This window comes from Patagioenas fasciata, chromosome 4, assembly GCF_037038585.1.
Source record: "Patagioenas fasciata isolate bPatFas1 chromosome 4, bPatFas1.hap1, whole genome shotgun sequence".
In the NCBI taxonomy this organism is placed as follows: Eukaryota; Metazoa; Chordata; class Aves; order Columbiformes; family Columbidae; genus Patagioenas; species Patagioenas fasciata.
The window spans coordinates 32801850-32822703 of NC_092523.1; the positions used below are offsets into that span (position 1 = coordinate 32801850).

Sequence of the window (20854 nt, forward strand, 5' to 3'; positions counted from 1 at the left end):
AAGAGATCTTTTTTTCTCTTATCTCCTAGTATTTGGGGTTGTTCTCTTGAGCTAGAAATGATTGCCCTAGCTCCCTAAATGTCTACAGAAAAACAGACAAATGAGTATTCAGCAGTTTTGGACTTGCAGCTTTCTCATAAAAAGAAGTTGTCTCTGATAGATACAGCCCTACCAAGGTTGGCTGCAGCAGATTTAATTTGATCTTTCGAGCATGGATTAAAAATATTGTTCTTGTTCCAGTTAGAACATTACCACTTAAGTTTCAATACAAAAGGGGCTTTTTCATCATCCCAGAGCATGCACTCTCAAACATTTTAACTGACAGCATTTTAGTATTTGCATTATCTTTTCCTGCTTGTGCATTTTTCACCAGTGACAGATTATAAGAGTTTATGTGAGTAAAGATCTGCAGTAACATCAAGAAAAGGCTTCATATTCCAAACTACTGGGGACTGCAGAAGAAATTGGTAATGGCTAGAAATTGCATTAAAAGTTATTGCATTTTCCATAAGTGAGCTTTTTTGCATATTTGGCTGATGCTGCTGTTTTGGAAGGAGGCATGCAGCATCAATCTTGTTTTAACATTAAAGCCAAAGTTGTAGAGAGTTGTAAAACATTCTCCAAATATTCACAGACCTTAGGGGATGATTTTGCATGGATTAAATGTAGATTTAAAAATTCATTCTGTCTTGTAAGTAGAAGTACACAGATGTAAGATCAATTATTTGAAAGCAAATGAGGTGACTAAGGCCAGATGCTAAATTTACTTGCACCTCAGATAACTCTGCTGACATCCACAGAATTCTAGCAGCAGTATCCAAAGAACACCGCAGCGCTCTGCAGTGTGTATGGCTTTGTGCTTGAGGAGCTCAGGTAATAATCCTTGCTTTGATAGTAGGTTCCTACTGCAGTGGCTGCCTGAGGGGCCAGTGCATTCTTTTGTCATGTGCCATTTCAGGCAGACTGATCAAACTGCAGAGGGATTCTGAGCATTTGGTAGCATCTTTTAAGGGTCCAAGTGTCTTCAGTTATCTGGGTTGGTTGGCATCCACTCCCGGTTTTGTGTGATCAGTCGGATGGGTGGGAAATGCGTGGAAGTGGGCAGTTGGTCTAAATACATCAGCTACCTAAAGCTTGCATATTGCAGAGCACTGCTATATTTCACAGGATTTATTAGGCATTAAAATTCCAATATCTCATGCCTGTGGAAAAGGTTGTACTGAGAGCTAAAACAGCACTGTATGAAGATTGCTTTCAGCAAATGAAATGCTAATAATTTACCCCTGCTTAATTGTAATAGATCCCTTTGTCTGTGGGTTGTAATGTCTAGTCCCACTAATCAAAAATGGTTCATGGTAGAAGCATCAATTCTGTCAGAAAAGTCACCAGGGTGATTGTACAGCTAAATTGTCAGGCCTGCAGTGAGCTTTGTATGCACAAGCAGATGCTTTTATGCTTTTAAAACCTTGATCCAAAAATCCATTGTATTCGATGAAAGAGCCCTTGCAGCCTTCTGTGAGTGGCTGAAGAGGATGCTCAATGTGTTTCTGATAAAATCTGCTCCTGGCAGAGGTGCCTATGAGGATGGATCACTGAAAAGATTTGTTTCCTGCCCAGACTGAAAGTTTTCAATACGCAAATTAAGGTCAACTGTCTGAAGTTGTTTGCCTACAGTTCTGTTCAGAGTATTACTCTATGGAATTGGGAAGGTCTACAGCAACAAGTAGAGCAATGCCATAGGAGCAGGTCTATAAAGCAGAAGAATTGATCTTGAGGACATGACATTTATGCTATACACATGTCAGCAGTCTTAGACTGAACTAACTCAATCCTGTCCCAGGGGCTGGACTCGCATTAGTGGTGAGAGTGCACTAGGTGTGCTCCCAGACTCCTGTCTCCTCATCTAGGTCATCTGGAAAGGATCCAAGTGCTCTCTGAGACCACTCTGTTGTACAAACAGAGGTATGATACATGGGGTAATTAGGAGATACACATTAAAAGCACATTTCTGATACCAAATCATTACAGTGATTTAAATTTTTACTTGACTGAACAACCCTCAAGATTAAAATATTATAATTGCTAAAAAACGGCAGATAAAAAATGAAATTATGACATTTTATTCAGAATTCTCAGAAAATTATTTCTTTAAATGTTTCAGATTATGTCAGAAGAGAGTATTCATCTTAATACAAGTGCTGGCAACAGGGATTGTAGGTGTACATATTCCCATTTAAATGACAAATCCGAGGATGATGCCAGATGTGAATGCTCTTTTAAGGCATGTGAGCAGCGAAATCTGATAAGAAAGGAACTGAGTTTATCTGGATATTGAGAAGTGCTTCGGAGAAATTGAGTGTGTTTGTAATGTGAATGCGTGGGCTAAGAAATGTTCAGTACAGAGGTCTCATATGGAAGTATCGGTCATACTGCTTATTTGTCTTTCTACCTGACCTAAAAATTTTGATCCCATTTCTCAGCTTCCATCTAATCTGACAGTAGTGGGGGTGTTTCAAGGATACTAACTCCCTGCAAGTTCTGTGACAATGTGATCTTGAGTAGAAGAAGGAGTTGCTGTCTGAGAGTTAGGGTAAGGCTGCAGCTGGGGCCTCATTAAACAGCAGAGAATCCACACTGGAAGAAAACAAGAGCTGTTTTAACTTAGGATCTTATTAGGCACAGGAAATTCCAACCAAACATAACAAAATGGTCATCAGCTGTTTTGTTAAATATGAAAGTTTTGTTTACATTAAAGCTTTCATTTTTATCTTTTACTATGAAAAACTGAAATTAAGAAGCTGGAATTGAGGCCTTGTATTACCAACTACCACTGGGCTATCTGTTCTCTTTGATTTAAATGGAAGCAAAATTATTGCATTTGCTGTTCTATAATTTCTAGCCTATTTATTTTTATTGTTCACTGAAGCAAAAACGCAAGAGAAAGACAAGTTACTGAAGCCATATGTAGAGGACACTACTGGTGACCAGGAGCTGCAGTGATGCTGTAACTGAAATTAACTATTGCTGAGAGATGCTGGGTGATGCTATTGCAGGCTTACTGTTTCCTTTATCTACCCATAGCGGCAATGTTCTTTGGAAAAGAAGTGTTTAATGTCATCAGTGGTCACTTGACAGCTCTGCTCTGCACGAATCTCAGAGTCAGTTTTAGGAACAGCAGGTTAAATGTCCACATTTGCACAAATTATTGCATAGTGCCAGCTTTCCAGAACTCCTACAGTCTGAAGATGTTTACTTTCTAACTCAAAAGGAGGATCTCCAGCCACCAGAATAGTTTCCTTCATTGATTTCACTGGGAAATGTCTCATTCAGGTGTTCTTATTTCATTGCTCTCACAATCATTGTCTGCTTTCCTTTACTAAGGAAAAAAAGTATTTAGCAAAAGAATTTAGTATGGAAATAGTAATAAGGACGACTTCTGGATGGAATGACATTGCCTTCACAGCTTGATTTATTAAATGCTCTTGAGGTGTCAGCTTAGAAAGTTGAAAAGAACATCTTCTGTAGTAATGCATGTTCTTACAAGATAGCATTGAAACGTCTGCCCAGCTGGGGAAAATCATACATTTGTAGCAAGGCAGAGCTGCCTTCCCAAACATGTACCTGTGTGTTTCCTATCCTGGCACAGGGACAGATTTACCTGATTTTGCTTCTAGGCACAGACTCATGATCTCAAATTTCACATTATTTTATTGGAAGATGTTACTTTCTGTAAAGGAATTAATTTTTCTTTTAAGTATCGTGATTTATAATTTCTCAACAAGTAGGTGGCTAACACTTTACATTACAGTGTGCTTTATTTGCTTTATTTCACTGTAATAGGTCTCTTTGCTTGGGTGCTCATCTGAAGATTATACCCACGTCTGAATAGATCTATGAATATGGAGAAGTTATAGCATTGTCCAATACTTAGAATTGGTATTAGTTTAGACTACTTCGTACTGTGTGTCATAAGACTCTTAATGATGATAAACATCTGCTGGTCTTGATTATGATCTAACTTATTCTGGTTTGCACCAGCTCCCTGTCACAAGTAGAATAAATTCTGATTTATACCATTATGATACCAGATTTAGGGCTTCTATGAGTTATCTTAATTTAAAGTACAATAAAATTAATTAAAACCAGTTTTGACATGTTTAACCAGAATGCACAGTACTATTCTGTATTATAAAGTAAATTTCATACCAAACTGAAAGAACGCATTTTCATTGGTTCTAGCAGAGAAATGTTGTTTAGCCTGAAGTTTAATTTGGTTAATGTGGAAGGCAGAGTAAAATTTCAGATGCTCTGTGGACATTAGAAATTCCTCCTGGTACAGCATGTATGCCTGCAAGGACATGCAACTGAGCTGACTTAGTCTTATGTAAGTCATGGTGTACAATATTTATCCTGTTGCTACCAGTTTTCAAGGCGCTATGTATTGAAGTAGTTGTACAGAAGGCAGTCATGCCATTTTTATTAAGGGCTTCAGAAGTATCCCATTATGCTCTCAGTAACTCTTTGTGGCAGGCAAGAATCATCATCTTCATTTTACAGGAGAAACTGAGACAGATAATACAATTCTCTGAAGAGCAGGGAAGTCTCTATTAAAAGAGAAGTCACTTGATTAGGTATGGAGAGATGTTGCTAAACTTTCTCAGTCATAGGCTCAGTATGCTTGAAAAATTAAATATTCTTTAAGCATTGTTACCTGTTTGTGAACATCAACCCCATCTGTTTATAGGGAAAAAAACCTAAGGGCTTGGTTGTACAGGGTGTGTGGCAGATGCACCCTCCCCCCCCCCCCCCCAACTTCTTCCTTTGATATGGAAGGTGCAGACACATCCCCTCCCTTTCCTACAATGGGGGTAACAGCTTCTTTTTGACCCCAGAACCCGTTGAACCAGGGTCGTTAAGAGAGAGGAGGAGGGGGCGCAGAGGCGCCAAGGAGCCGCTGAGCGCCCACAGCCAGTGGGGGTGCTTAGAAGCTTCAGGGCAACCCACAGCCAGAGTGGGGGCACAGAGAAGCTTCTGGAATGCTCACAGTCAGATCTGAAAAGGCTGTAAAAGCGAGATCCCTCCCGTCGAGGTTTTGGCCACCGGTTGTTCGGACCTCTTGGAGCGTGGGCCAAAGGCTGCGGCCGAGAACCCTCCCCCTTAGGCAGGATGGCTGCCAAAAGTAATCTCCCGGGACTGGCATTCCCCCACCGAGCCACGTGGGTGAGTGGTAAAGCTTCTTAATAATTCCTTGCAGGATGGCGGGTGCTTATTCCGTGCTTAAATATAAACACGTGTATTTTCTTTAATAATTCCTTGCCAGATTCAGGCAAGTGTGTACTTTTCCCGGAGTCAGGGACGGCTCTGCCATTGTTTTTGGTGAGCCACGTTTATGCGCACTGTGGATCTCCATGTTATTATTTGCTGCACCTCAATACTTACCTCGACTGATACTCGAACGCGTATTTATGTCACTATTGGTGAGCTAAAACCCCATTTTCCACCGGTTAATCTGCTGCACTGTCTTTACCGAATAAAAGTTTGTTTTGGACCCTGTTGTCTGCCCAAACTAACTTCGCGGTGACTCCGTGACAGGGTGTGATAAAGAAAATTACTTTCCTGAATTTTGCCTTGGGTAGTAGGATGATACCTGCACTGGATGTAATTGTGCCTCCTGAGCAAACAGCAGAAACATATGGTTTATATATAGGGTATCCCAGCAACAGAAGGATAAACTAGACATGGTGACTCATTTTTGCTCTCCATTGTCAGTCACGGGGTAGAGTGCTAAATGTTATGCTCAGGAAAATATGATTGTCTAAAAATCCAAGTGCTACATTCTGTAAAATCTTCACTGAAACAGCCGTGTTATTCAGTTGAAGATGGAGAAAGATAGGAAGAGGTTGGATTTAGAATAGTTAAGCCTTGATAGACTTGATAGATTTCTGTTTATTTTTAATCTACGGGGCATTTGTTATCTGAGAAATACTAAGTATTTTCTTCTAGTTTTAAAACTCCTGATAGTATCTATGTAGAAATAATTATGTTCACTTAATGCTTTATTCTAGTTTCATGGTTTGGAAAATACCAGCAATGGTGGGCCTTTGGTCAGGACATGTCTAAAGGATGGATATTCCCAGATCTGATGGTGATTCAATGTCTTGTTCACACCTATTATATGGTCACTGATGTTCTGTAGTGAAAGTGCGGATGCTCTGAGCTTCATGCAAAAAGAGAATGGGAACATCTCTGAGGTCTCAGAAAGCTCCTGTAAGGCCGCCAGGCATCCTGACTGTGCAAGGAAATTCGTGGGATGGTGGATACGACCCTAAGGAGTGATCAGCCCATGGAACTTGCTCCTTCCCCATCTTTGCTGCAGTTATTAAAACTCAGAAGTAAAAGGACCAAGACAGCCAAAAAGCCAGTGACACTGAAGAATGTTGACATTCTAAAGGCTGATGAAATCTTTGCTTCTCTCCTCCTTTCTTCTAAAGCAGAAAGACAGAAAAACTCCTCTGCATTTGTGAAGGCAGCATGTCCCAGTCATTTATTAATCAACCAGTGGGGACAACTTTCCTGCTCCTTTGTGTTTTCCAAGGTTGAAACATGCCCTGTATATTTAGCAGACACCAGAATAGTGGGTTTAAATTAAAGGATTCTGGAACTTTAAAGGTAAAGTTAGACCCATTTCATCACAGCACTATAATTCAGTTAAAAAAGCTAGGACTGGAAATGATGAGCAAGTAGTAAAAATTTCCACTAACTGCCCAATAAAAAGAAAGTATCATTTTTACATTAGTGGATCGTAGGTTATCATAAAGAAAAAAATAATTGTGTTAAAATCTCAGTTATTACATTTAGAAAATAATCTTGCAAAAGAAGAGGAGGAAACAGTAAAGATTTTGTGAAGCAGGTACAATTTACTGCACAGTTCTGGAAAACAGATGAGGGTTTTAAAAATATATATGTCAAAGTATCAAAGCTTTTTTTTTTTTTTTAAATGATTACTTTCTTTTCCCTTTTCCAACCCAGAATATAATGTAGCAAGAGTATAATGCTAACTAACATTCTGGGCATTATAAAATTAGGAATCACCTTGCCACTGCATAATTTCACACAGCAAAGGGAAATCAGGAGAGATTAGTTCAGTCCCTTTAATTTAGATGTGAAAGACTGTTATCAAGGTCCCCTGTCAGCCAGCCCCTCCTTATTCTTTACCTATGGGAGAGAACTGCAAGCAAAAACTGCATGGCTACTTTCCTTTCACAAGCCTGTAGACTTTTTGATGTGGCACCAATGTGTTCACATAATGGCATGTGGTAAGCAAACAAAGTCTGAGGTATGAGGAACTGCTGTTCTTCGTTTTATATTATTCATGAGAAACCAGGATAAAACCAAAAACAACCACCACCCCCTCCATTCATTGAAAGTTTACTGGTAGCAGGGCTCGACTTGTTGGGTTTCTAATCTCACAATTATGGTTATTTCATTTATCTAATGGCATTTTTATAAGAAGACTAATCTAAAATTATATACTTGTAAATATTAATAGTATCTGTCATCCTTTAGACTTTCACATCTTTACAGTGATAAGAGATGAGTAATCAAGAACTCCAGGGTGACCTATAGGTGTAAGATTTTTTCCTACTTGTATATTGTCAGGGTTGTCTGCTTTATTTTATAAGGAGCCAAGTAGGGATGTGAAGAGAATTTATTCCTTCATGACAATAGCCCGCAGACTAATATCAGCTCCATGTGTAGGTAGAAAAATGCCCAGAGTGGTAGAAACATAATTACTCTCTGGTTGGATTTACTTCTTAGGCAGAATCCTGAGTCACAGAGTGACCTGAAAACACTTTTCACTGAAACAGCATATATTTTGCTAAAAAAAAAAAAAAAAAGATCTGTAGGCCATGGTAGCATTAGTTTTACAGTTTGTCTGTGAGATCTACAGAAGTACTCTTTAACAATCTGCATTTTTGTTTTGCTTTCAGAAATAAGCAATTCTTTTGCTGGTCATCCTATCAAAGAGCCACTATGAACCTACAGGAGAGTAGGAAAATGACTTCATTTTATATACATATAATATTCAGGGGGGTCTAGTTTTACCAACCAGCTTTATGTAAAATCTCTTATTTTCCCAATATTCATGACAATGACAGTAAAATAGTGCAGTCTGTTCTTCATCAAATTTTACAGTACACTCATCACCATACTATTGACTAGGCACTCAGCTAGCTCATCAGTGTACTGGAAAATTAATTCAGGCAGAGAACCGGTTCAACAGTACTTTGCTTCTTACATATGCATTTGGTCTGGTTACTGTATTTACAAAAGCAACTGGATTACTTATCTTCATGTGGACAGCAGGATTTTGTAGAATATGAATATTGCTACATATTTGCAATCTGTGTGGCATTGCAATTCTACTTTAAAAGTGATGGCATGGCATCAGACAACTTAAGCTGTTATGCAGAAAATTAAATTAATAAAGGAGGTTGTTCTGCTTTATAGCTGCTCTGTTATTTCAATTATCCTTTGTGAGAGCCTATTTAATTTTGAACCTTCACACATATTTTGCACTTGATTATTATATTGCCGTAGTGCAAAGAAATTCGAGGCTAAGATCTGGCCTGGCTGCCATCTGCATAGCAAACTTGCTAATAGATATTTTCCTCTACAGAGAACAAAGTGTAGGTGAATATTATCCCTATCTTACTGATGAGGACCTGAGGTACAGGCATATGTTTGATAATTGTTCATGGTTTCATTGGAAATCTGTCACACAACTAGAAGGCAAATCTGTTTTTTTGAGTCATTATCCTGTTCTGTATTGACAGAGCATGCTTTTCTCGCACATTATTTTGCAGTGATGCTGTTCCAGCATCTGCAGTTTTGCTGTCAGCGTCTCTGGAAATCTCTGGCCTTGTTCTCTCTCTTTCATAGCACTGGACCAGAGTGGCTGTTTAAAGTCTGGGATGGCAGACTGGTAGGCAGGAGAAAGGGGCTCTCTATGGAGGCAAGATGCACATCTTGGCCCATGAGGGAACATATGTGATTGAGTCTCTGTTGGATATTGGTTCTTGTGAGACTTATGAACAAGATTGAAGCATTTGCCTTCTTTTTGTGGCTTATTTTTCCACTGAACTTATCAGACTCTGTCTTCTTTGGTCTTCAGCTTTCAAAGAAGGACTTATTCTTCTTAGTGGTGGCAACAAAAAGCCAAAAGTTTCTCGAAGAACCCTGAAATGGTACCTATTTTTTTCTGCTGAAAGTAATATTTTGCATTTCCCTTCAGATATTTTAGCGCATAATCTGTTGTATGAATACCATATGTTCTCCAGCATTTCTAAATCTGTTCTTGTTTGCCTGCATGGTGGGACCCCAAAACGTGTCTGTCAGTAATACTTCATCTTTGAGGACAACCTTAGCCAAATAAGTAGATTGCAAGGCTGTATAAAGAACTATAGCTCAGGGAAAGGATTATTTATTAATAAAATGACCACTGTTAATTTTTCTACAGTTTTCCCTTAACTTGAACTGATACAGAGCTTGACTACATGCAGTACCAAAAGGAGGTCAAAATGCCTCCTCCAGGAAAGTAGTTTTTGTTTTTACTTACACATACTTTTAACTGCTGATAGTGTCAATTCATTTAACATATTTTATGCAGTTGCCAGTTAAAACAACTTTAGAGGCTCCAAGCTTCAATTTGCTGCAGTGGCCTAGAGACCATCTTCAGTGTGATGAAAAGTATATTGTAATTCCTAAAGCAGTTGGGTAGAAATAATTGTAAAATAGTAAAGATATTTGCTAGCAGGTGGTACATACAGGCTTATTGAAAATGTATTTTCTAAGGGTAGTGGAGTTGTGTTTTCTGTTAATACATTCCCTAGTGTGGACTGCACATAAAAACAGTTCCCTTGCACGGTTTCAGAGAAACCATATTCATAGAGTAGTTTTGTTTTGATTGCATTGTGGCAGTTCTTCTACATTGTTTTCTATAACACCCTCAAGCATTGTCACTTGATTATTATAATGTTAATTACCTCTACAAGATTCCTCTAGTCCATCTTAAGAATGTGAGTAATTTTAAATGCATTAAAATGACTTCCATCTTTTGTGCATATATTAAAAATAAATACACTTGACCCAGGAATTAATCAACAAAGAACTGTGAAACAATGAAGTTAAATAACGTTTTTGATTTTCCAAGGCTGCATTGTGTATGTCATGCTCATAGTGAAACATTTTTTGCAGCAAGTTTTTTTTGTTGTAGTTTATTTTTTGTGTGCGTGTGTTTTTTGTTTGTTCCCCCCTCACCTCTCCTTCCCTAAATATTATGCTTTGCTTCACTCAGGAATTCAGGTTAGCCCTATGACTGTATAATGCAGGAGCTGTCTGACTCCCTGAAATGTATGTCTGTGTAGCTAACAGATTCTAAGTATAAAGGACGTTACTATTAACTTACTGAAATCAGTGAGTGAAGTCAGTACTTCTCAGGGACATGACAAATACTCCATGGAGGTTAGATCCTCTCTCTTGGATATAAACATTACAAAGACCCTTCAGTCTCTCCTGAACTTCATATGTGATATGGGATCCCCCTTTCTGCACATGGCTGAGCCGTCCAATGCTGCTCCTGTGGACTCCTTCGTAAAGATTTTTCTTTGGTGATGTGAGTTACTGAGAAATACCCCTTGCTCCATTCCTTCAAAGGGTCTCTCTTATATGGTTCTCCTCACTCGGCTGGTGGCTCATCTCCTCTCTGATCCTCCTCCCATCTCTGCCCTCATGGCTTGGAATCATGTGCCATTTCCTTGCTTTTATCGGGACTTCTCCCGGAGCAGAAATTCATTCCTGCTTAGGACACAATACACTGCATAAAGGGTGGACGTAGTATCCACAAGTATCAAGTTTGTTTTGCCATGCTTAGTTTCAATATTTGATTAGTGTTTGGCAAAACAAATGGATGTAAATGAAACTCATGACTTTTAATTTAGAAATCATACTACTCCTGACTGTATAGTTCAATGAAAGCTCCCAGTGGGACTAGAATAGACTGATACTCCTCGTGTAAAAGCCAAGTCTGCAGAATTGAACAGTTCTGGCAAAGATTTTAGGGAACCAGGATTTTCCTCCATATATGTAAGGGGACAGAAAGAAAGAAAGTTTCCTTAGTCCTGGGAGGAGGGAAAGGGGAAGGGGGAGGAAGCATAGATCTATTCTTCCAGTATTCTTTACTTAATATTTGTATCATAGAAGTGTTTTTAGGTCCACCAGGCCAAGTTTCTGCTATGCACAAATCCTTCCTAGTTATTTAGACGAAGAAAGTTGGTACCCAAATACCTACTGTCTGCAGTGCCTTGAAACATTGACTAGGACTCGTGGGAATACATCTGTAGTATCATTGCATAAAGATATTTGTCAGGTGTTGCTGTTGTATCTTTCTGCATGGTGAAATGAGAAGACCAGTGTGCTCTTCTTGCGTACTGAATTTAGAAGTTGAAATAACACTCCTTTAACTGGTTTGCTGGTGAGGTGTACTAGATCCCTGAGAAATGTTCCCATGTAATATGGCACTCAGAAAGCTGGCAAAAGGATTACATGTCGGTCTTGTTCCCAGCCTCTAATATAAGTGGTGCCTGTTTGAATATGTTACAGCAGGGAAATTTTCTGCCTGATGGGGGATTGCAGGAAACAAAAATTAGATCATTTCTTGAAGCTGCTATAAATTACACTGGAGACAGAGGAGATGGTGTGTAGGGAGTCCATAGGTATTTGAAGTTCAATTTCCCTTGCACTGAACCCCATATGCCTCCAGTAATCAATTGGAGTGAGAGAGAGATGCGTAAATTATGGTTTCCAAAAGACATGTGAGATTTGGGCCAACTTTGGGCCAATTTTTGCCCCTTTTAATGTGTCTCATTTTAAGCATTCAAGAACTTAAAACATTCTTGTCATGGAAGATTGCATGCAGAGTAACTGAAAATCATCCCATTTATTTCCATTTTCAGGTCTCAGCAACAACATTTCCCTTGATTCTTTCCTGCCCACGAGATATGGCTTTCTGGAATAATGATTTTGTGGTTTCCACCAGCAGATACATACGCTATTGCTTCCAATCTCTCATCTAAAATCACTGACTGACAGGTCTAACAGAAACAAATAGCAGGTGGGTTGGTAGATACTGTGCTTCGATTTGCTTTAAACTACTTTATCTCCCCTTCTCCTCCTTTTTTTTTTTTTTCTTGTCTTTTTCTGGTTCAGCACCTTTTTCCTATAGAACTGTTAGGATCACAACTTCCAGTTTGCTGGGTATGTAGTCATGGATCGCTATATATCCCCAGCTGTGATAATATTAATAATTTCTTGTTACTTCCTTTGGAATGTCATGTGGTCTGGCTTCTTTTTTTTTTTTTTAAATACCTCTGTATCATATTGCTTTAATTCCATTACAAAGGAATGTTTTTCTGTTTTCTTTCCTTTACAGTATTGCAAGATGGACGAGCAGCATGCCAAATGGCTTCTACATCTTTTGCTATTTTAATTCTCTTCTCAATAGGTACACTTTTGTAGATGCCAATAGATCCCATCTGTGCCCTGGTTGAAATATTACAAATTATGCAGATTAAGACTACATCTTAGCAGAAATACCTGGTGAAGCTTGGGCAGATCTGCTTTTATAATCCTCTGGGTTCTTGTTCCACCGCGAGAGAAGGGGCAACTGGGCAGACCACAAAGATCCTTGCCTTCAGAATTTGCCCCTCTGCACACTGGCGCAGAGTTCAGATTTGGGAAGTGATTTCACAGTTGTTAATATTTGTCCACTTTTTACAGCTTCTTTGTTCCTGATCATAGGAAAGCTTGCCAGAAACATGATAGCATTATCGCTAACATGAGCATGTTTTCTGTGTATTTGCTGATATCCTTTATTCATGAAGGATGTACAATTGTATCATAAACACTTTATGTTGAAATTAAACTCTAGAGATAGGTGTGAGGCATAAACCAGTTACTCTGAGGCTGGACTAGGTAGAAGGAGGAACTGAGACAGAGACATTTAACTGGTTTCTTCAAGTTGACAGAACAAATCAATGACAAAGATTGAATGCAGGTGTCATCTGACACAGACATCTGGCTCTGTGTTACTGGGATTTCTGACAGTGGAAATCTGCCATAGAATGAAAATGAAATATTGTAATTTTGTGATGCTTGTAAACACGGGCTTAATGCTTCTGTGAGAGAAAGCAGAAAGGAAATGGGATATGACCCTTGAGTCAGTACAAGAAGATTCTTTTTGCGTTTACTATGTATTCATGGAGAAATTGCCATTTTCTGAAAGGAGCGTCCACTTGTGTGTCTGTCTGTTTGTTGTGTCATGTCTTGTTCCTCCTTGTCAATCCTTCAGTAAAAGCCAGGAGATGCATGAGGGTCATGCCTGTGGGTTGTTTCAGTTCAAATTGTGAGCAATGAGGGAGTTGCACTCGTGTACTTTTCATTGCTGTTACACTGATGGATTACCTTCTACTCCAAATGTGTGAAAAGGTTATTTCAGGAAGAGAGCAGATTTTTCTAGATGTGCCAGGCATTCCATATGTAACAAAATAGGTATTAATCATCATCATAATCAGGATGAATCTATGAATTTTATCTTTGTGAGAGAAATAGGTTTGAATTGTGATGCAAAATAGTGGAGTCCTTTCCATGTGATGGAGCAGAGGCTGCAGGGGAAACCATTGGGGAGCCCTGATGGTTTGTTTTTCTTTCCTACCTGCTATGCTTCTGTTCTAATTGGAAAGTCTGGCATGTCTATGCTTTTTCAATTTTAAAGATCATTTGGTCCTCAAAGGATTAGAAGGTCAGTTCTAAAACCTAGAGGTGAGAGGCTAAGAAGCTGTGGCAATGAGTTTATACTGTCCTCTCAAAATCAGATGGAGGAAGGATGAAATGGAAGAATAAGCCACCAAACCACTTTCCTTGAGGATGGAAAACCTGCTGAAGTGGGTAAGTCTGGCTGCCCCGTGGCAGCTTCCGTGTCAGCCTTCCCCCTCTAAGGTGGAAGGTCCAGAAGGGAGTTAGATAGGTCAGTGTTTAGTAAGGTAGCAGTGAATTATAACTGTGAAGAAGACTGAAAGTTTGTTGATGGGGTAAGGAAGAAAGAAGTAAAAATTCTAGATAAGGATCAAAGTTAATACACTTATCCAAATCTCTGAATCTCCTGAGAGTTCACCAGGACTTCATCTGTCAGCATCTGCCTAAAACCCTTTCTAGGAGCTTTCAGTGGTATAGATAGAAGTTATGTTAACAAACATGGCAACGCTTAACCCTATGAGTGTTCATAACACTGAAAATTCACTCTAGGAAGAAGCTGTGGGAAACTGTTTGGGGTAATTGGCTCCATTAGAGAGTCAAAGGGAACAGGGTATTTCACTTCCCTCAGCTGCTTTTAGACTCCCAGGAGGAACTGCTACATTATTAGTAAACTACCCGCAAAAATCTGACATTAGAAGTATTTTTTTAAAAATAGCTGTGCTATTTAAAAATAGCAAGGGGTGTGTGGAATCAGCAATTTCAGAAAGTTAGACCCTTATTTGATCAAATATTACTGATGAAATAATGGGCATTTTTTGCTTCATTCTTTACAATGACATCTTACTTTATGACATTTAGAAAACTATTATAAACTAACTATATATGGCTTTGTGAATGAAGCTGGCATAGTTTGAATACAGCTATTATTCCAAAATCAGTTTTAATTAACTCATATATAGTGGTGGACTCAACAGAAAAGTGTCATAAGATGTTCATAATGAGGGAGACCTACTAAATATTCTGACTCTTGTAGCCAAGTCTGACAACCTGCTTTAAAAAGCACGTTGGATGCTCCCTCTGCCATGCTAAGACAACAGGGTCAAATAGTCAGCCATTTATGTCTCAGTCAAGCAAAGCACTTAAGCTCGATGTTTAATATAATGGAAAGGGTACTACTGAATTGGCTGGTTCCACACCAGGATGTGCAGCACCTTGCTGGCCAGAGGATTTCTGTTGTCTGTATGGAATTCTAGACTTTGCCATGGTGAGTCACATTAAAACAACACTGTAGAAAAAACTTTTGAGTATTCTATTTATTTACGCACACGCACACACACACACACACACACACACATATATAAATTCTTAGGCTACAGAGAGATTCTGGGAATCTTGTTTGGATGATTGTTTCTGTGATTGTTAATCTCAGGGTCTGAGGGAGATTGATAATAATGAAAAAAATATATTTAATGTGCTGTATTGTGAGTAAGTTCTGGTTTTATATATGTATATATACATACATACATACATACATGTTTGTGAGTTTAGCTGAAGATGACCTCGGCTAACAATTACTAGACCTTTTAAAAATATGAGTGATCAGAGTCTCCCATTTTAGTGTTCTGTTTTGTCACAGAAAATAAAAGCTGGTGGTGACAGGTTCAGAGGATAACAAGGACTCTGGATCATAAACCATCAGATTCAAAGCTGAAATAAAACTTCAAATCGGAAACTGCAGCATAAAATAGTTAATTATTTTTAAAGTACTTTAGACTCCCAAAAAACAGTATAGAAGTTTTCTGCAACAATATAGAAGTTTTTCTTCCTTTGCTAACAAAGATAAACTTTTATATTTAGTTGCTTTGGCATTTTTGCAGGGCACTTTGGGGCCATCTTATTAACTAAGATTGCAGTCAATTATCTGCTTTATTGAGTATTTGTTTTCATTTGAGTGATCTTTGTACTGCTTGCTGCATAATTTTTATGTGGTAAGCTTATTACAGCTCTTACTATACCTGCTTGCTACAGTCTCACTTGTCTGAAACTGAAAAACGCAACTGACGTGATCTGAATTTGACTGGAGCTGTAAACCAGTGCAGGTACCTTTGCTTCATCAAAATGTGAAAAAGCATGTGCTTCTTTTCATTATAATTTAAATTACTTTTTTTTTTTCTTTTCCCCCTGCTTGATGCAAATTAGTACTGGTCTTTATTCTAACATGGAAGATACAGCATCAAATCAACAACTTTATTTTATCACATGAAACAGATGGTGAAGTTCACAGAGATTTCCAAGAAAAGACAATGTAATTTCAGTGCTAAATTACCCTTGCTGAAGGGCCCTACCTCCAGCATTTGATAGGGAATATAACTATAGTGTATTTCTTGTTCATGTCTAGGCTTAGCTCACCAGAAGCTAGGAAAGATTGAATCTTTGCTTCATATTGTCGTTTAAAGTGTCAAAATCAGGCCGTGGAGTAATCATTGCCAGTTTCACAGCTGATTTTAGTGGGCTTTCAGTCAGTGGTTTGTGCAATTTATTACCATGTGTAAAGTAAGTGAAGAAATAAAGTGATCGGATGGAAAATTCCTGAGCTGTTGACAAAGTTTTCCTTGACAAAGCTTTCCACTGGACGCGAGGATGATTCAGGCCTCTTCTGTGCTGTAGTGGGACAATCCCTCTGGAACTTGAAAGGTATTTCTCATTGTAAAAGATAAACAATAGTTGCTTTTTCTTGGGGACAAACAGAAAAGCAGAATGTGGACACCCAAGCTTTAATGACAACAGATTTTAAGTCTGTTGTGCTGTGAAGGGCTTAGAATCCCAATCTCAGAGTAAATGGAGTTTGTACTTAAGCATGTATTTTTTTTTAACTGCTAGGAAAGACACACTCTAATGCAATCTGGGTATATGTGGGTTCCTTTGTTTTTTTGTTCCCCAAGTGACCTGAAAAAATTTAAAAAAAGATAAGTGTTCAGACATAAACATCTTGGGAAAGTGAGAATTGCAAACTGTACAGTGATTGATAGGAGAAGTGTGTTCTAGAGTTTTTTCACAGAAAACCAATCTGGTCCTGAGAAAAAAAGTAGAGTTGCTTTTTAAGGAGACGACCTAAATATTGCAAGTCTTCCAACTGCTGCAGAGGACACACAGGCAAAACCTATAAACCAGAAACTAAACATACACTTTGTTAGATTTGTGCTCAGACAAGGGACCACTGTGTGCTACAGAAGAATCAATTCAAAGTCAGGTGGGCACCTGGTGAAGAGATGTCTTCTCTTAGATGCCCACCATTCAGGTGTGTTTGTCAGTAACTGGTAAGAAAACTGTCATAAAACTTGGTGTCAGCCTGTATGCACGCAGCTAGAATACTGTTTGCAGCTGAGCATGTCTGCAAATAATTATCCTGAGGAGAGCCCAGGTTGATTTAAAAACTCCTCTGATGGATTATTACTTGTGGTTTATGATGCATCCTGTTTAATTGAAGTAGCATGCCATTTTCAGTAAGTCAGAAGCAATGTTGGGACATGTAAATATAAAAATAAGAACACACCAAAGAACTTCCCAGCAGTCGTTTGTGTGTTGGTGGCTCAGTATTGGATCCTGTTCCAGCTGAACTTTTTAATCAGAAACCTGCCGAGGCTGCTGCCAGCTCTCCTGCCCGACCTCCTCAGCAGGCTGCCTGTCACCACTTTGGAGTAGAGGATTCCAGGTTTCCAGGTCATTGGTTCTCAGTGGTTTATCCATCACTTTTATATTGAGAGGTTGTAATAAATTGCCACAAATTTATAGACTGACTAAATTAGGATTTTCTGCTTTATACACATTTTTTGAAACAGAGTGAGCATTGCATTTTTTTTTTTTTGTTTGTTGCATCTAATTATAATTAAGATTGGCTTTTAGAAGTCTGCTGGGGATCTTTCTGCATTTGTGTAAGTGCAACACCTTTAAGTCAATTTATTTTTCTAGTTCAGAGAGTGTGTCTAAGACTTTCCAAACTTAGTTTGAATTCATCCAACTCAACTTTAGGCAGTTAACTGAGACACCTGAATTAGGAATGTCTACCTGTCTCATTAAGTTCTCTTTATGGTTAGTATAAACAGAGTCCAAATAACATATGAATTACCTTCTATATCTGAATCCCTTGTAACAGAGAAGAAGCAGGGAAAGAGATTAAGTAGCAGAAGTCAGGAGGCATGGGTCTGTGTCTGTGTGCCTAAAATCAAATTCTTTTGCATACATTTAGATACCTGATTTATTAGTTTGATCTTCCACTCTGCTGAGCGCTCAGTGTTTTGTAGAGGTCTTGTTTGTCTGATTTAGTCAGAACAGAAAAATATTTTCATCTAGTTGCTTGGATATTTCTACAGCAAAGCCATGAAGCATGGGTGGCAGAATCACCACTTGAAAAATCATATCACTGACCACTTTTTAAAATGGTTTTAGAACATTAGTTTTAGTCATGTAGCCTGGAAAATCTCTGATAAAAGTTGCAGTTACTATGTGTAAAGAGGATCAAATTACATACAGGTGTGTCTACGATCACATCGAATTGAGCAATAGTTTCTTTAACCATTTCTTTCAGTGGTATGATTTTAGTAAATGAAGTGTGAAGTTGTTCTTAAAAATTAGTTCCACCTTTTGCTTGACTTTACGTGATGGAAATAAAATGATGGCTTGTAGACATTTCTCAACGAGTGTTTTCTCTAGTCTTTGTTCCCCTGCAGAGGTGACAGGGTTGCCAGTTACCTTAGAAGTACCTGGTCCAGTTTGTCTGTCAATTTGGAAAGAGACCAAACTCAGCAACAGAGCTGCTGTTGGGACTGCAGGCAAAGATACTCTTTAATGCTGTATATGCTTCTGCAATGTCCTTAAAAAATATGTAAAATTTGAGGGAATAAAGGATTGATTTGAAACTCCTAAAGTGGATGGGAGTTTTTCTATTGACTTAAGTGTACACAATTTCAGTGACTGAATGATAGGAAGTACAGTGTAATGAAAGAGTATGAAAAAGTTTGTCAGAAGACCAGTCTGAAGTACACATGCAGTCATTATTCCACTCCCATGTCTCATGGGCAATCTGCAGTAACTTTTTTCATTTCAGTGGGACTTCTTGTGGAATGGGATGTTTAAATTGTAGAAGGATGTCAGCAGTTCTGTGCAAGTTGCTACCAGATAACATGGTTGCATATCTTCAAGACTGCTATTTGAAGGACATTGAAGCTTCGCAGAATCTAAAGGGAAGTTTAGTGTTAACGTCAGTGGGGCCAGAAGTTTCTACTCCATTCTTTAGCTTCTCTAACAGCTATTCAGTTTGTCAGTGATTTTGATGAAACTAATGACAGATCAGAACTCCAAGAAATGTGTAAACACTTTACATTATTATTGCTCTTTTCTTTCCTTATGAGGGAAAATTACTAAGTCAATCATTTTAAAATTACTGCAGTTATGGAGTCACCACAGTTAACTCCAAGGTTGCATGATATAGGCTTAAAATGGCTTGTTGGAAAAAAAAAAAGAAAAAACAACCACACCAATCTCTTAAAAGAGTCTAATGCATTACACTGTAACCAAGTCCAAATACATGTACTTTTATGGGATAATTTCAACAATAGGTACCATCTGCTTAATGTGTTCATAAAACCAAATATTAATTTCCTGGTAAATCAGTTGTAAACCAGAAAGTATTATTATTATTGCAGTAATTTTTGCATAAGATAAATGTCTCAGTGGCTCAGAAGGTTAAAGTTTAAAATAAGAGCTGGTGTTTATTTTTCTTTGCAATTTGGCTAAAATTAAATTGCCCGATCCTGAATCGGAGTCATATTTTATCTTTCATTAAAATAGAAAAGACCTGGAAACAATCTGTAGACCACCAGGATGTCTGAAAGTTATTTTCCAGTTATAAAAATAAACTAGCCTTGAATTTATTCACCATCTGTCAGTCTTCTTTTTCTACCAAGGAGCTGAATTTTCAGACAGGTTACTTGCAGTGGTACGGAACAGCTGTAGGAAGCCAGGATCCCGAAATTGCTCTAATTACTTTAAGCCACAGAGCAGCTTTTGGAAATTTGCAAGAGCTCAGTTACAGTGTCTGGGGAGGGTTTTAGCGTTTTCAGGATTCTCAAGAATGCACACTTTTCCTACTGTGTCTAAACCTCATTCAAAGGGGATGGAAATTAGCAGAGTGACCTTCCCTTGCTTAATAGTCCACAGCATCACAATCTGTGTACAGGGCTGGGACCAGTGCAGGTGAAGCAAGATACAGTGTTAATCTTATTAAGGTAACACTTGGTGGCAGGAAGAATGTTACTTTGCCTTCATAACCTTTGGGGACCCAGTGACTGTTATTAATGCTATGCTACTCTGTTTGAGAATGGGAAGGTGGTGGTTTGCTACTCTGAGAATGAGAAGGCCGTTGTTTGCAGGGGGGTGTGCTGTGTCACACATGTATGTGAAGAGGTTCAGATTTACCAGCAAGTTTTCTCTCATTCCCTTCAGGACACAACCATAACAATATTAAGATCACCTCTACTGCAGAGAGGGATGTAATCAACCTGTTTGTATTCTAATGTTCTTTTTCTCTTATAATTACTGTAAAGATAAACATAGGGGTAACTGCATTTGAAAAAGCCCAAATCTTGTTTGACCGACTGGGATTCTTATTGACGCGGAGAACTGGTTCAAAGGGGGCTTCTCAAGACCCAAACAAGCAAAGAGAAAGCTGAAAGGCACAACAGAAGCAGCATATCCACCTGCATCCCATAATGGATTTGACTTCAACATAATAACAAATTAACAAGCAAAAGGACTTTGAGACCAAAACTGTCTTACCTTGAGCTTTAAGAACGGTGGGTCAGGTCTCCTTGGAAGCCATTAGAAGAGTAAATGGAAAGCCTATTCCTGTATTGCACACTTATGTAACAAACTGAAGAAAATTGCTTTCCAGAATGAATAAAGTGCAAGAATAGATAAGGAATTATTTGAACAGTATTTTCAGCTTGAAGATAAATTCTTTTTATATATGCCTTTGATCTTAGTT

At 38.5% G+C, this 20854-nt stretch overlaps 1 long non-coding RNA gene across 2 annotated transcripts in view; it reads left to right on the plus strand.

The window, feature by feature from the left end:
- The window catches only part of LOC139827911 (uncharacterized), a 47849-nt gene that overhangs the window by 15562 nt on the left and 11433 nt on the right, over positions 1–20854 (plus strand). Inside the window, exons 3-4 of one of the 2 annotated variants that reach the window (XR_011739043.1) lie at positions 12015–12172; positions 12491–12648. This is a non-coding gene — a long non-coding RNA (uncharacterized lncRNA). Of the gene's footprint in view, positions 1–12014; positions 12173–12490; positions 12649–20854 lie in introns of those variants that run through there. The other variant, XR_011739042.1, reaches the window with a different exon arrangement.